The sequence below is a fragment of the Oncorhynchus kisutch genome, linkage group LG7 (genome assembly GCF_002021735.2).
Source record: "Oncorhynchus kisutch isolate 150728-3 linkage group LG7, Okis_V2, whole genome shotgun sequence".
Taxonomy (NCBI): domain Eukaryota; kingdom Metazoa; phylum Chordata; class Actinopteri; order Salmoniformes; family Salmonidae; genus Oncorhynchus; species Oncorhynchus kisutch.
In genome coordinates, this window is record NC_034180.2 from 8374048 (window position 1) to 8389761 (window position 15714).

A 15714-nucleotide genomic window follows, 5' to 3' on the forward strand; every position below is an offset into this window, starting at 1 on the left:
CTGTTTCAAGTGCTTGTTCAATGAACCATAAACAATTAATGAACATGCACCTGTGGAACGTTCGTTAAGACACTAACAGCTTACAGACGGTAGGCAATTAAGGTCACAGTTAGGAAAACTTAGGACACTAAAGAGGCCTTTCTACTGACTCTGAAAAACACCAAAAGAAAGCTCCCTACTCATCTGCGTGAACATGCCTTAGGCATGCTGCAAGGAGGCATGAGGACTGCAGATGTGGCCAGGGCAATAAATTGCAATGTCCATACTGTGAGACGCCTAAGACAGCGCTACAGGGAGACAGGACAGACAGCTGATCGTTCTCCCAGTGGCAGATCACGTTTAACCTCACCTGCACAGGATAGGTAAATCTGAACATCATACCTGCGGGACAGGTACAGGACGGCAACAACAACTCCCCGAGCTACACCAGGAATGCACATTCCCTCCATCAGTGCTCAGACTGTCCGCAATAGGCTGAGAGAGGCTGGACTGAGGGCTTGTAGGCCTGTTATAGGGCAGGTCCTCACCAGACATCACCGGCAACAACGTTGCCTACGCGCACAAACCCACTGTCGCTGGACCGGATAGCAGTGCTCTTCACTGATGAGTCACAGTTTTGTCTCAACAGGGGTGATGGTCGGATTCGCATTTATCGTCGAAGGAATGAGCGTTACACCGAGGCCTGTGCTCTGGAGCGCGATCGATTTTGAGGTGGAGGGTCTGTCATGGTCTGGGGCGGTGTGTCACAGCATCATCGGACTGAGCTTGTTGTCATTGCAGGCAATCTCAATGCTGTGCATTACAGGGAAGACATCCTCCCTCATGTGGTACCCTTCCTGCAGGCTCATCCTGACATGACCCCCCAGCATGAAAATGCCACCAGCCACACTGCTCGTTCTGTGTGTGATTTCCTGCAAGACAGGAATGTCAGTGTTCTGCCATGGCCAGCGAAGAGCCCGAATGTCAATCCCATGAGCACATCTGGGACCTGTTGGATCAGGGGGTGGGGGCTGGGGCCATTCCCCCCAATAATGTCTGGGAACTTGCAGGTGCCTTGGTGGAAGAGTGGGGTTACATCACACAGCAAGAACTGGCAAATCTGGTGCAGTCCATGAGGAGGATATGTGCTGCAGTACTTAATGCAGCTGGTGGCCACACCAGATACTGATTGTTACTTTTGATTTTGACCCTCCCCCCTTTGTTCAGGGACACATTATACCATTTCTGTTAGTCACATGTCTGTGGAACTTGTTCAGTTTATGTCTCAGTTGTTGAATATTGTTAAGTTCATACACATATTTACACATGTTGAGTTTGCTGAAAATAAACGCAGTTGACAGTGAGCGGACATTTCTTTTTTTTGCCGGGTTTACATATTAGATGGGTGATGCAATATTTACACACAATTAAAGTGACTAAGATACCGTAGAATAGTATAGAGTACAGTTTATACACATGAGATGAGTAATGCAAGATACGGAAACATTATTAAAGTGGCTAGTGATCCATTCCTAAAAAAGTGGCCATTGATTCCTAATCTATGTCTATAGGCAGCCACCTCAGATGTGCTAGTGATGGCTGTTTAGCAGTCTGATAGCCTTAAGATAGAAGCTGTTTTTCAGTCTCTCGGTCCCAGCTTTGATGCACCTGTACTGACCTCGCCTTCAGGATGATAGCGGGATAAACAGGCAGTGGCTCAGGTGGTTGATGTTCTTGATTATCTTTTTAGCCTTCCTATGGGGTGCTGTAGGTGTCCAGGAGGGCGGAAAGTTTGCCCCCGGTAATGCGTTCTGCAGACAGCACCACCCTCTGGAGAGCTTTACTGTTGTGGGCGGTACAGTTGCCATACCAGGCAGTGATACAGCCCGACAGGATGCCCTCAATTGTGCATCTGTAAAAGTTTGAGGGTTTTAGGTGTTAAGCCAAAATTCTTTAGCCTCCTGAGGTTGAAGAGGCGCTGTTGTGCCGTCTTCATCACACTGTCTGTGTGAGTGGACCATTTCCGTTTATCAGTGATATGTACGCTGAGGAACTTGAAGCTTTCCACCTTCTCCACTGCGGTCCCACCGATGTGGATAGGGGGTGCTCCCTCTACTGTTTCCATGATCATCTCCTTACTTTCCTGGCACCACACTCCCAGAGCCCGCACCTCCTCCTTGTAGGCTGTCTCATCATTGTTGGTAATCAAGCCTACTACTGTTGTGTCGTCTGCAAACTTGATGATTGAGTTGGAGGAGTGTCATGAGTGAACAGGGAGTACAGGAGGGGGCTGAGCACGCACCCTTGTGGGGGCCCCAGTGTTGAGGATTGGCGAAGAGGTGTTGTTAACAAGTAAAATACTTGGGAACGGTGGTCAGACCAGAAGACAGCCTTGAGTAGTTCTCCTCCGCCGGCATTGTTTTGGGTCAGCCTATGGAAAAGGTTGCTAGGGGTTGGATTTGGGAAGTTAAGCAAAATTCCCGGGCTTAAATTCATCAAAAAAGTTAGCTTATAACAGTGAATCTTTTTTTGTGGGATACGCATAAGGCAATTCTAGGTCTTGTGGCATATTTTGGTTAATTTAAAGTATCCCCAATTCAATGGAATTGCAACCCTCTGAATGCACAGTGCATTCTTCCATCACATGTACAGCTGATTCTCAAGATCTTACACACTAATGAGATGCTATTGAGCCCTACGCTGTCTGAGCCAAGGGCTACATGCTTTCGGGTAAGTTTTGATTACCATACTGGGTGGGGTGAATATATTTTATATGATATACATGATTTTCTGTTAACTAGTAAATAGTAGCCTACATCAAAGTGTGTTTAAATCATTTCTAACTTGTTAACAATTTCTGTATGTGTCTGTATGTAGCCTCGCTACTGTATATAGCCTGTCTTTTTACTGTTGTTTTAATTCTTTACTTACCTATTGTTCACCTAAAACCTTTTTTGCACTATTGATTAGAGCCTGTGAGTAAGCATTTCACTGTAAGTAGTAAACCTGTTGTACTCGGCGCACGTGACAAATAAACTTTGATTTGCTAGTTAGTTTTTGCTACCATGTGGGTTTTAGCTTGATTGAGCCAGCTAACTGAGGAGTGTTAATTCACCTGTTTCCATACATTTTCACCTGTTTCATTTAAAAACATTTATCTTACAAAGGAGTTGTTTAGTCTAACTGCTTAACTATTTATCTGTACATGGAATTGTATTTGGGTTTTCTAATCTTTACAGGAAAATCACTATCTGATGTAGAGCAACATTTCTCTGCAGCTGATGTAGAATGAAAAGCAGTGTACATTTACAAATACTGTGCCAAATCATATGTGAAGAATGCAACAAAAATGCAGAATCATCTGGCCAAGTGCATAAAGTTCCCTCAGCGCTCACAACAAGCAATCTCTGACTAAAGTCCCTCTACTTCTATTCGAGGTGAAAATGGTGAATCAGACACCTTATCAATTTGCAACAGCTCATAGTCCTCCTGGAATCAGAAGTGTTTTTGACTCAATGGAGGAACGTAGTCAGGGAAATGCTGATTCATGTTTTGCTCGAGCTTTGTATGCAACTGGTTCACCTCTGATGCTCACAAGCAGTGTGTATTGGAAGGGATTTCTGAATGTTCTTCGCCCAGCATACACCCCTCTAACCAGACATGCTTTATCTACTCATTTGCTGGATGCAGAGTTCAACAGAGTTCAAGTGAAGGTCAAGTAAATCCTAGAGAAAGCAGACTGTATTGCAATCAGCTCTGATGGGTTGTCGAATGTTCGTGGGCAAGGAATAATTAACTACATCATTTCCACCCCTGAATCAGTATTCTACAAGAGCAGAGACACAAGGGACAACAAACACACCGCAGATGAGCTGAAGGCAATCAATGACCTTGGACCACAGAAGGTTTTGGCACTGGTGACAGACAATACTGCGAACATGAAGGCTGCTTGGTCTAAAGTGGAGGAGTCCTACCCTCACATCACACCTATTGGCTGTGCTGCTTGTGCATTGAATCTGCTCCTCAAGGACATCATGGCACTGAAAACAATGGATACACTCTACAAGAGAGCCAAGGAAATGGTTAGGTATGTGAAGGGTCATCCAGTTATAACAGCAATCTACCTCACCAAGCAAAGTGAGAAGAATAAGAGAACCACATTGAAGCTGCCCAGCAACCCCTGTTGTGGTGGTGTTGATGTCACCATCTCTCCTGTCTCCTGGAGGGGAAGGAGTCTCTCCAAGAAATGGCCATATCACAGTCTGCCGATATGGACAGCACCATCAAGAGGATCCTCCTGGATGATGTATTTTTGGAAAGAGTGGTAAGCAGCCTGAATCTCCTGAAACCTATAGCAGTAGCCATTGCGCTAATTGAGGGAGAAAATGCCACCCTGTCTGATGTTCAGACTCTGCGTGCAGATGTAAGAGAAGAAATCCATACTGCATTGCCCACTGACCAATACAAGGGTTGAAAAATTGGTGGCCATCCAGGCAACTTTGAGGCTTTTTGAGCCTGACAGCGAGCCATCATCAACAAGGTTGGAAAGTGACAGTGAAGATGAGGCCTCAGAGTCTGATGTTGAAGAGGTGGACATTGAGGAGGTCCAGGGAGAAGGCATGTAAGCCCGAGGAAGACAACCAAAGCTTTAATTTCTAGACTATCATTTTATGTTGAAAACGTTTTCGGGAGAGTCAAATAATTTAATTACAGTTCAATTTGTAACTTTTTATTTTATTTTTACATTTCTATTGGAAGGATTTAATCATTTGCAATTATGTCTACTTATGATTAGTTAAAATGTTTATGTTTCTGTCTCCATATGATATGGTAAATATATCCAATGCAAAAGAATCTACATTAAAAATAGTATTAATATTAATTTGCATACATTTCCGTTAATTCCCATATATTCCCACGGAAAGTTTCCACCTCTAAATATTCCCCAAAATGTGCAACCCTACTCTGGAATAAATTAAATTGCCCTGGGGAGAGAAAACAAAGGATCCGCTTCAGGGAAGTTCTGGTGAGGTACCGCCGCTCTTATATCCAATAGTTATTCCCAGGTGTATGTAATGACATAAAACCATTTCTGAGCTAAATAGTTTAAAAAAATAGTACATAAACAAACAAAATAGTGGAGAGTTTCGTAAACTAGTCGGGATGCTGCCATCTCCGTCAACACATCAACGGGACTTTTTTGGGGCAACAATTCGAACGTTTGCGTAGAACATATACTGAACAAAAATATACTGAACAAAAATATAAACGCAACGATTTTACTGAGTTACAGTTCATTTAAGGAAACCAATCAATATTTATGACACCTTGAGTCTGGACCAGCCCCTCCCTCCAAATACGGAAATTTCTATTAAAGAAAAACGCACCGGTCATACGAATACAAATGTTGTTGAGCTTTAAAAAACGGCCATTATATCTATCGTTTCCATTACAAGTTGCAATGATTTTATTAGCGACATTTTTGTCGAATAAACCTGGGCCAATAGAAACCTGCCTACTGTTGCCTTATGGAAGTGGTCCAACTGTATACACCGTTTTGCTGCAGTTATAGCGTGCTATAGTTACATATGCAATAAGTCCAGTCAAACCGCCTATCCCCCATATTTAGCGAACTACAGCACTTTTTCACGAGGCTTCGCGTCACACTTGGTCCAGTACCTAACAACTTGTTTTTACGATAATGTACCAAAACAAAACTGTTGCATTTACAACCCTGCATGACCATGATGCACTGATAAATCTCAGCTCGAGCGGAACAAGTCGATATGCTAACGTTAGCCACCGTGAACCAACGTCTTCTCTGACTATGCTAACAAGCTATACAACGTTAGCTAGCTAAATAACATAATTGCAAACGTTGTTTAGGACGAGGCACGAGTGTCAATACAATAATTCTCATTCTGTATTCAGATCTTTGAATTGATGTCTGTGTTCTGACATGGATGAGTAAATTTCGAATATTTTCAAAAATCTTACGTCCACACTTACCCCCACGATTTCGGATGGGACAGTTAGCTAGGTGCTATTGGCCTTCGATTAATTTGGCTAATGTATGTGACGCTTTTGTGTCTATCACGTGATCTCTGACGGTCAACAGAGAAGGTTGTTGATGGTTTTATCAAAGAGTACAATATGAGTATAGGCAAAAACTGCTTCTCCAACAGACGGGTTGTTTGTTAAGCAACAAAACCGACGGGGGTTGGCCTAGATTGTTGACAACATGTAAACGACACTGAGTGAGTGTACAAAACATTAGGAACACCTTTTCCCACGACAGACTATCCAGGTGAAAGCTATGATCCCTTATTAATGTCACTTCAAATAATGTAGATGAAGGGGAGGGGACAGGTTAGAGAAGGATTTTTAAAGCCTTGAGACATGGATTGTGTATGTGTGCTATTCATAGTACGTAGCAGAGGTGATTTCCGCGCTTATAAATCCAGGGTCGTTACAATATGAATGGGAAAAACAAAATATTTAAGTGCCTTTGAACAGGGTATGGTAGTAGGAGCCCAATAGTTCATGTTCAACAGTTTCCTGTGTATCAAGAATGGCTCACCACCCAAAGTACATATATCCAACTTGACACAACTGTGGGAAGCATTGGAGTCAACATGGGCCAGCATCCCTGTGGAACGCTTTCGACACATTACGAAAAAGTGCTATAGCATTCCCATAAGAAACTGTATGTTTTGAATAATAGCTTATAGTATGCTATGATATATTCTTTTGCCATGAAAATACTATAGAATGATTATAGGAGTCTCTATAGTATGTATTTTTGACCTATAATAACTTTCAATGGTAATAAGATTTCAATGGTATAAATATTCTGCAGTATCTCTATAGTATTCTTATGAATTTAAATAGCGTTCCTGCAATATTTTTTTGTAGTATTCCACCGAAGTTATTGAAGGCTATTCCTGTCGGGTTTGTAATAGTATTCTAGTTGAGGTGATGAAAATGATCCAAGCCAAAACATTTCCTGCAAGCAAAAACAGAAAGCCAACCAATGTTTATTTTATATGCCAACATGGGTATAGCCAGGATACTTTTAAAGTAGTGTGCATTTTTGGAATGGATACTTTCAATACATTACATCCATTAAAAACACATCTTAGTAAAAACAGACCAGTAATATTAATGTTAATTTATTTTTTATAAAAAAAAAAACATCAATTTTTTTACTGAACATGTGCTTAACATGTGCTTAACATGTACAATACAATATATAAGTGATGGCCCTTGCATCACTGATGTATGTTTTACCTGGAAGCTGCCCGTCCTTAACATGTCCTCACACTGGATGGACCTGAACTAAGGTATGTTGATGCTTTTCTTGGCCAGGTCACCATTGCAAATGAGAATCAGCCCTAATGATCAAATCAGCTCAATAACATCAACCAGCTCACTAAAAAACAGCCGTAACTAATCTCTCTCATAAGTGTTTGGCAGAGGGACAAGCCAGCAACCCACATAAATACATTTACACTTGATATCTTTTTTTTTTTGTCTCGACCTCTCAACTTCACACTTTTTTTTGATGACGAGATGCCTAGATTGCGGTTGATGAACATGCTGTCAGCTTGAATTACATATGGTTGAACCACAACAATGGGAACAGGTGGACATAAGCAGTTTGTTTGACAAAAGCAATTCAGTCTAACAAAGAAAAATAACAGCAGTTGTGCACAACGTCCATTTTTGAACACGACTGAGGTATTGTCCCTTTTTTTCTGAGATTTTGTAGTTAGTTGTGTGATAAACAATCTGTTCATAAATGAATCGGCCTTATGTCTCCACAGGCTGGGACGAGGCAGATCCGGTAATTAGTTATTCTACAGCAAGTTTTACACAAGCTGTGAGGTGAAGAGGTACAGATTTTCCAAGAGTGTTGAGGGAGCCTGAGATGTTTTCTCCTTTCAGTCTCCTGTCTGCAAGCTTTGTAAGGAATATACCGAACTCTGATTCTGGGTGAAATCCTAAAACACTAAGACGCTTGGGAATGACTCGCCAAAGAAAGAAAAGCTGGCAAATTCATTGTGGAACGCACTGCGTCCCAAGGAAAAGAGATTTCAGACTCCCATTGTTACCCTCAAATGTAAAAGATGACATTGCCTTAAGATGCCTCCAATTCAGTACACTATCAGTAAGGTGGATTAGCTGATGACAATTGAAAGAAACATTTTCTTGTCAATATAATTATTCAATTTTCTTGACAAAGAGGACTAAAGAAATGTGAGCTAATCTAAGCTCACACTGTGAAATAGATCCTTGAAGCAAAATATGCATGCTGAATGGCAGAACAGTCATTGAATAAAACAGAAGAAATCCACAACACTCCGATGCTTTTCAGAATGTTCTTAAATGCAGTGATCGCGGCATTCTTGTGGTTTCCTTTGGGGGCTTGAGATTTAGCAGTCGGGAGTCTAATTCTGTCGTTTGTCGACCTATGTACAGTGGATTCAAACAGTTGCATGTATCCTGTTTTTGCTTCCGTTGTTCAACATTGTGTTTGGTTTTGTGCCTGACCACATGCATTCCTCGGCATAACTCTACAACTTCTGTCTCTTCGGTTGGACAACGGAAGCACAAACAGTGTTGACAACCCCTTTACACCATTTTGCGGAATGTCAGTGTGAGCAGCGTGAAATGCATTATCACTTGAATTGATTGTGTGATCTTTCAATTTGGAGTTGTTGACTGTAAGGATCTTACATATCCTCTGCCTTTGGGGACAACTTTACCGGGGTGCAAGCACCAGTCACAACCATATTCACCATTGAATTGCTTACAGTAATGAAGGATTGGCCTGGCAATTGCATCTGAGGAACAAATCAAGGAGAAGACCTTTGTCCTCTTCAGAATCCCACTGTTCTCTCTTCAAAGTTATGGGTTTTCGGGCTAAATCGCAACATTAATCAATAAAAAAGGTATCCATTCTGTGTTTTTCTGGGCCAAACCAAAGTCCTGCAACCATCACATTTTCTTTCCAATGTATGTAAGGCAGTTCATTTATGGTAAATTGGAAGGGGCCAAACTGAGTAATTTGAGGAGTTAAAAATGGGTACTCCATCACAGTTCCAGGTTCATGTTAAATCATCAGCAGATAGCCTCTTCTCTTTCAGTAATGTTTGGTACATCTTTCCATCCATGTCATGTTCTGACCTTTATTTCCTTTGTTTTGTCATTATTTAGTATGGTCAGGGCGTGAGTTGGGGTGGGCAGTCTGTTTGTTTTTCTATTATTTGGGTATTTCTATGTTTCGGCCTAGTATGGTTCTCAATCAGAGGCAGGTGTCATTAGTTGTCTCTGATTGAGAATCATACTTAGGTAGCCTGGGTTTCACTGTGTGTTTGTGGGTGATTGTTCCTGTCTCTGAGTTTGCACAAGATAGGGCTGTTTTGGGTTTTCACGTTTTCTTGTTTTTGTATTCAGTTGTTCATGTGTACATTTACGTATTAAAAGAACCATGGACACTTACAACGCCGCATATTGGTCCTCTGATCCTTTTCGCCTCTCCTCTTCTTCCGAAGAGGAGGAAATCCCTTACAATCCATGACATCCTCGATTTCATATTCTTCTTCCTTCACCGTTTTCCTCAAAATATCTATTCTATGGTTCTCCAGTGTATCTCGCAGAAGGTGCCTAAATGGTATTGACAAAATTAAAACATTTTGTTTCTCTGATGAAGGATGTTCCACAATGTGAGCAATTTGTGTCTTTGGGTTGCTTTCCTAAGTCATTTTGGCATTCATCACAAAATAAATGAGAGACAGCTGTCAGGACTGGATTACCCAAAAACTTTTTGAAGAGATATTTAGATGTTGGAGACAAGCAAATTCAGCAAGGCAAGTAGGTCTATCAGGGCAGTTCCAGTCAGGTGATGACGCAGAAAAAAGAGCATTATTGCCATAAGGCATTGCCCCTTTTGTCACGATCGCCGTATGGAGTAAGAAGGTGAGGACCAAAATGCAGAGTGGTTAGAATACATTTATCATGAAAGAAACACAAAGTACACTGAAATAAACTATGCAAAACAATAAACGACTGTGAAGCTATACTGAGAATTGTGCTGACACAAGCAACAAACATAGATATAGAAAATCACTCACAAAGTACCCACAGAATATGGCTGCCTAAATATGGTTCCCAATCAGAGACAACGATAGACAGCTGCCTCTAATTGAGAACCAATCTAGGCAACCATAGACATACAAACTACCTAGAAAGGAAACAGCCCCATAAACATACAAAACCCCTAGACAAGCCAAAACACATACATCCCCCATGTCACACCCTGACCTAATCAAAATAACAAGGAAAACAAAGAACACTAAGGTCAGGGTGTGACACCTTTGTTACTGATTCCCCAGGGTAAATCCTTTCTTCATTCTGAAAAGAGTTAGATGCAAAGTATATTTAGACATTTCTTTAAGCCAGAAGGGAACCTATACATCTGCAAAGGTAGAACAGATTGCTAAGGCCTGAGAGTTTTGTGTGTTTGTGCACCTGACACTAACCATCTCAGGGTCATCATCATAGTCTAAATGATTAGAGCCAGGTTGATTGGGGTGTGTCAGGGGGTCCTAAATTAGGAATACATGGAGAAAACCAATACAGAACATTATCTAACTGCAATATTTGCTAGAATAACACTGACTTCACAAGGGTGAGGCTAAGAAACTGAATGTCTGTGTGTGTGTGTGTGTACCACATTTATGTGGGTACCTGATGTCACCACACGTATACAAAAACCTGACAAATTGGACCTCGTGGGGACATTTGGCAAGTCCCCATGAGGGGAATTGCGATTTTTGGCTTAGGGGTTAAGTTTAGGGAAAAACATACAATTGGATATATAGTTAGAATTGGGGTTACTATTAGGTTTAGGCATTGCGGGATGAGTTTAAGGTTAGGCATTAGGGCCAGGTGAATTTTAGCCTTAACATTTAGGTAATTGAGGTTAGGGTTAGGATCAGAGTTAGGGTTACGTTTAGGGCTAGGGAACATGTTTTTTGGGGTCAAGTTTAGGTCTCAAGTCCCTACAAGGATAGAAAAACAAACGTGTGTGTGTGCGTGTGTTTGTACACCTGACACTAACCATCTCAGGGGCATCATCACAGTCTAAATCATCAGAACCAGGTTGATTGGGGTGTGTTAGAGGGTTCTTAAAAAGTAACAGAGAAAACCAACACAGAACATTATCTAATGAAAATATTAGCTAGAATACATGACACTGACTTCACAAGGGTGAGGCTAAGAAACTGAATGTCTGTGTGTGTGGGTCAACATGGCTCTAAATAATCAGAGCCATGTTGATTGAGGTTTGTAAGTAGCTAGCTTGAAACTAGATACTGAATACAAACACTATCAGTGTACCATCTAGATAACAAGTTCATTAGCTACTGTATCTAGCTAGCAGATATACAGCTAGTGTATACATACCAGTAACAGCATAGCATAAGCAATTGAACACACCAAATAGTAATATGGTTGTAGCTACATAAAAAAATGAATCTAGTTTTCTAGAGCTCACACCGAGTGAAGGCAATAATAACAACAACACTTTAATATTCCTGCTTGACCTGGTGTGTCGAGGAAAAGGGAAGTTTTCATCACGCATCCATTTTTTATATGGTCTCCTTATCACTCAGACTGGAGGCATTTCTTACTAAGCAAATGAGCTAATTGTTGAAAACTGCTTGCATCTTGTCAACTGCTAATGAAACGGATTCCGTAGCTAGCCATAAAATAAACTTTGCGGCAAAGCATAAAAGGTGAACGTTTTCTTTTAAACTAGGCGCAAGCAAAGAAAACGGTTTACTCTCAGAGCTAACATTAGTAACCTAACTAATTCGCTATAGTATTAACTGGTATACGACTCCTTGCCGATCAAGTTATAACACGTTAGATGCTTACTGGACCCTGGAAATCTGTGTGAAATGTTAAATAGCTATCGAACAAAACACTATCTGTTAACTAATGTTTTCCCTCTACAGTATGTGGTTAATTTTTGGAATGAGAGAATTAGGTGAATATGAGTGGATTCAGGGATCAAGTGGAGCTGGAGCTGGGCCTGGCTTAAGCTGGATGCCACTATAGATGTGAAAGGACCACCACACACTTTTCCCTCTTTCTTACTTTTGCTCAAACACATTGTAGAACAGATGTCCACAGGCAGAAAGTGTATAATTTGCAGTGTAGCCCAAATATATTGTTTTTGTTGTGTTGAACTTGACAGTAACACATGTGTGAGTGAGGGGGATTATATTTATATTTTTTTATTTAGTGAACGTTATTTTTGCACACATGTAGCCTTGTGCACTTGATCGATGTCTATAGTATAGTGTGTATATATATATATAATCGAGAAAAAATAGAATGCATGTTTGTTTCATTCTTTTCTACTTTTAAGGTGTTTTTTTCCCAAGCGCAATATTTATGTTTGTGTGGTCACAATCATTCTATTAAAAAGGCTATCATGGCTAATTACAATATTAGTGTATTGTTTTTTTTCTCATGACTTAAGTGGCATTTGCAGTAAAGTTTAGGCAACAAATAACATTGGATTGCTATTTTGATTTAAAAAAAAATGTGAGTTAGGTTCCCATTAACCACTTTATTTTACACACAGAGACAGATCATGTAGATCATATTCTTTGTTGTTCAATTAGATAAAACCTGCATTTCTAGAACTTTCCCTAGAAGTGAATTTTTTTTATTTTTCAGTGCAAAAAAAAAAGAAAAGTGGCTTGGAAGACTAACGGGGCATTCATCAACCCGTACGGCATGACGAGGTACTCATAATGCCCTGAGGTAGTACTGAACGCCGTCTTCCATTCGTCTCTCTCCCGGATACGCACCAGGTTGTAAGTGCTCCTGAGGTCTAGGTAAGTGAAGAAGCGCGCCACGTGCATTGACTCAATCGCCGTGGCTATGAGAGGTAGCGGGTAACTGTACTTCACAGTGATCTGGTTTAGGGCTCAATAGTTAATACACGGGCGCAGACCTCCCTCCTTCACAAAAAAGAAATTCGAGGAGGCGGGTGAGGGGAGCGTCAGGGGAGGACCAAATGTACCCCTGACGCAGAGATTCGGAGACATGTCTCCATAGCCGCCGTCTCCGCCTGTGACAGGGGATACACGTGACTCCTGGGAAGTGTGGCGTCTACCTGGAGGTTTATCGCACAATCCCCCCTACGATGGGGTGGTAATTGAGTCGCCTTCTTCTTGGAGAAGGCGAGAGCCAAATCGGAATATTCGGAGGGAATGCGCACGGTGGAGACCTGGTCTGGACTTTCCACCGTAGTAGCACCAACCACCCCGTGAGAGCCCCGTGAGACCACCACGTCACTCAATCTGAGACTTGGAATAGTTGTTCCCCTTGCCCTGCAAGGGCCGCGGCTTTTGCGGAGCAATGTGTAACGCTGCTTCGAGGGTGGCTGTTGTCGATGTGTTCCTGGTTCGAGCCCAGGTAGGGGCGAGGAGAGGGACGGAAGCTATACTGTTACACTGGCAATACTAAAGTGCCTATAAGAACGTCCAATAGTCAAAGGTATATGAAATAAAAAATAATATAGAGAGAAATAGTCCTATAATAACTACAACCTAAAACTTCTTACCTGGGAATATTGAAGACTCATGTTAAAAGGAACCACCAGCTTTCATATGTTCTCATGTTCTGAGCAAGGAACTTAAACGTTAGCTTTTTTACATGGCACACTTTTACTTTCTTCTCCAACACGTTGTTTTTGCATTATTTAAAACAAATTGTTTCATTATTTATTTGAGGCTAAATTGATTTTATTGATGTATTATATTAAGTTAAAATAAGTGTTCATTCAGTATTGTTGTAATTGTCATTATTACAAATAAAACCTTTTTTTTTAAATCAGCCAATTAATCGGTAATGGCTTATTTGGTCCTCTAATAATTGGTATCGGTATCGGCGTTGAAAAATCATAATCGGTCGACCTCTAGTAAGAACAGAACTCAACCGCGTCCCAAAAACAAATGCCCAAAGAACAAGTGAGGCAGCACAAAGTACAGCATCCAAGTACAAAGTACTGGCTGCCACAAATCACGGGTAACAAATAAAACCAGGCGCAAACCAGCCGGAAGCGTGCCAACCTAGACAATAAACAATACCCCACACAGACATGGAGGGAACAGAGGGCTAAATACACATAGTAATCATGAGGAGATGTAAACCAGGTGTGCGAGAAAAGAAGACAAAACAAATGGAAAATGAAAGGTGGAGCGGCGATGGCTAGAAGACCGGTGACGTCGACCGCCGAACGCTGCCCGAACAAGGAGAGGGACTGACTTAGGTGGAAGTCGTGACATATGGTCAGAAATACCTGGGCGAAGAAGTCATCCATAAAGGCTTGGTTCTCCACTGGAACCTCCACATCGTCCCCAGCCACATCACTTTTCTGTTGACACACACACACACAGCCAGCAGAGTTGTTGTGGTGGTAGGTTTGTAGTGAGATAATCACACTCACAGGCTTTTTTGTGGTTCTTATGTCAGTGAAACAATGTGTTTTAAAACCACTGTAAAGTTTTATAAAAATAATTACCAGACAGAATAAGGCTTGCGATGCACACAAGCTGCAATGAATAGCCTACAGTACATCGATAACCTTGAGACCTTGGAAGAGGTGGAGGAAATTAGGAGAAAACAATAATTTCATATTTCCTTAATCAACCCTTCTGTTCCCCTCTCTCTACCCACCCACCTCCATTTGTAACGCACCACCAATAAACAGCCTAAATATCATCACACCCCAATTAGGCCTACCTACTTCCTAGAATAACTTAATACTCTAATGTTTATTAGCCCAATGTTCAACTAGACTATTTCTGCTTTTCTAGGCCTGAAAATGGGATCAAACAGTGTGGTCAAACCGCTCATCCGGAACCAACTGCATCTGGTGCACAAAAACAAACTCGTAAATCGGATACCTCGACAAAAACACACTCCTAAATCAGATACCAAAATGTCTTCTCAATATGGCTATATTGGCGTGGGAAACATATATGTTAACATTGCCAAAGCAAGTAAAGTAGATAATAAACAAACGTGAAATACACAATACAAATTTACAGTAAACATTACACTCACAGAAGTTCCAATAGAATAAAGACATTTCAAATGTCATATTACGTGTATATACAGTGTTGTAACGATGTGCAAATGGTGAAAGTAGGAAAGGGAAAATAAACAAACATAAATATGGGTTGAATTTACAATGGTGTTTGTTCTTCACTGGTTGCCCTTTTCTTGTGGCAATTAGGTCACAGTCTTGCTGCTGTGATGGCAGTGATATTTCACCCAAAATGGGGTTTGTTTTCAAATTCTTTGTGGATCTGTGTAATCTAAAGGAAATATGTGTCTCTAATATTGTCATACTGTATATTTGTCAGAAGGTTTTGTGGGCAGTGTTGCACATAGGCAGACCTGGCTCTCAAGAGAAGACAGGCTATGGTGGCCTTTCTCAATAGCAAGGCATAGTCCTTAAGTTTAGGTCAGTCACAGTGGTCAGGAATTCTGCCACTGTGTACTCTCTGTTCAGGGCCAATTAGCATTCTAGTTTGCTCAGTTTTTTTATCATTATTTCCAATGTGTCAAGTAATACTTTCTTGTTTTCTCATGATTTCGGTCTAATTGTGTTGCTGTCCTGGGTCTCTCTGGGTTCTGTTTGTGTTT

At 41.2% G+C, this 15714-nt stretch overlaps 1 protein-coding gene across 2 annotated transcripts in view; it reads right to left on the bottom strand.

Moving 5' to 3' along the window:
- The window catches only part of LOC109894140 (GTP-binding nuclear protein Ran-like), a 12000-nt gene extending 5811 nt beyond the window's left edge, over positions 1–6189 (bottom strand). Inside the window, exon 1 of one of the 2 annotated variants that reach the window (XM_020487378.2) lies at positions 5989–6189. The gene's annotated coding sequence lies outside the window, so the exon portion shown is untranslated. Of the gene's footprint in view, positions 1–5976 lie in introns of both variants that reach the window. The other variant, XM_020487379.2, reaches the window with a different exon arrangement.
- Positions 6190–15714: the final 9525 nt, after the last annotated feature.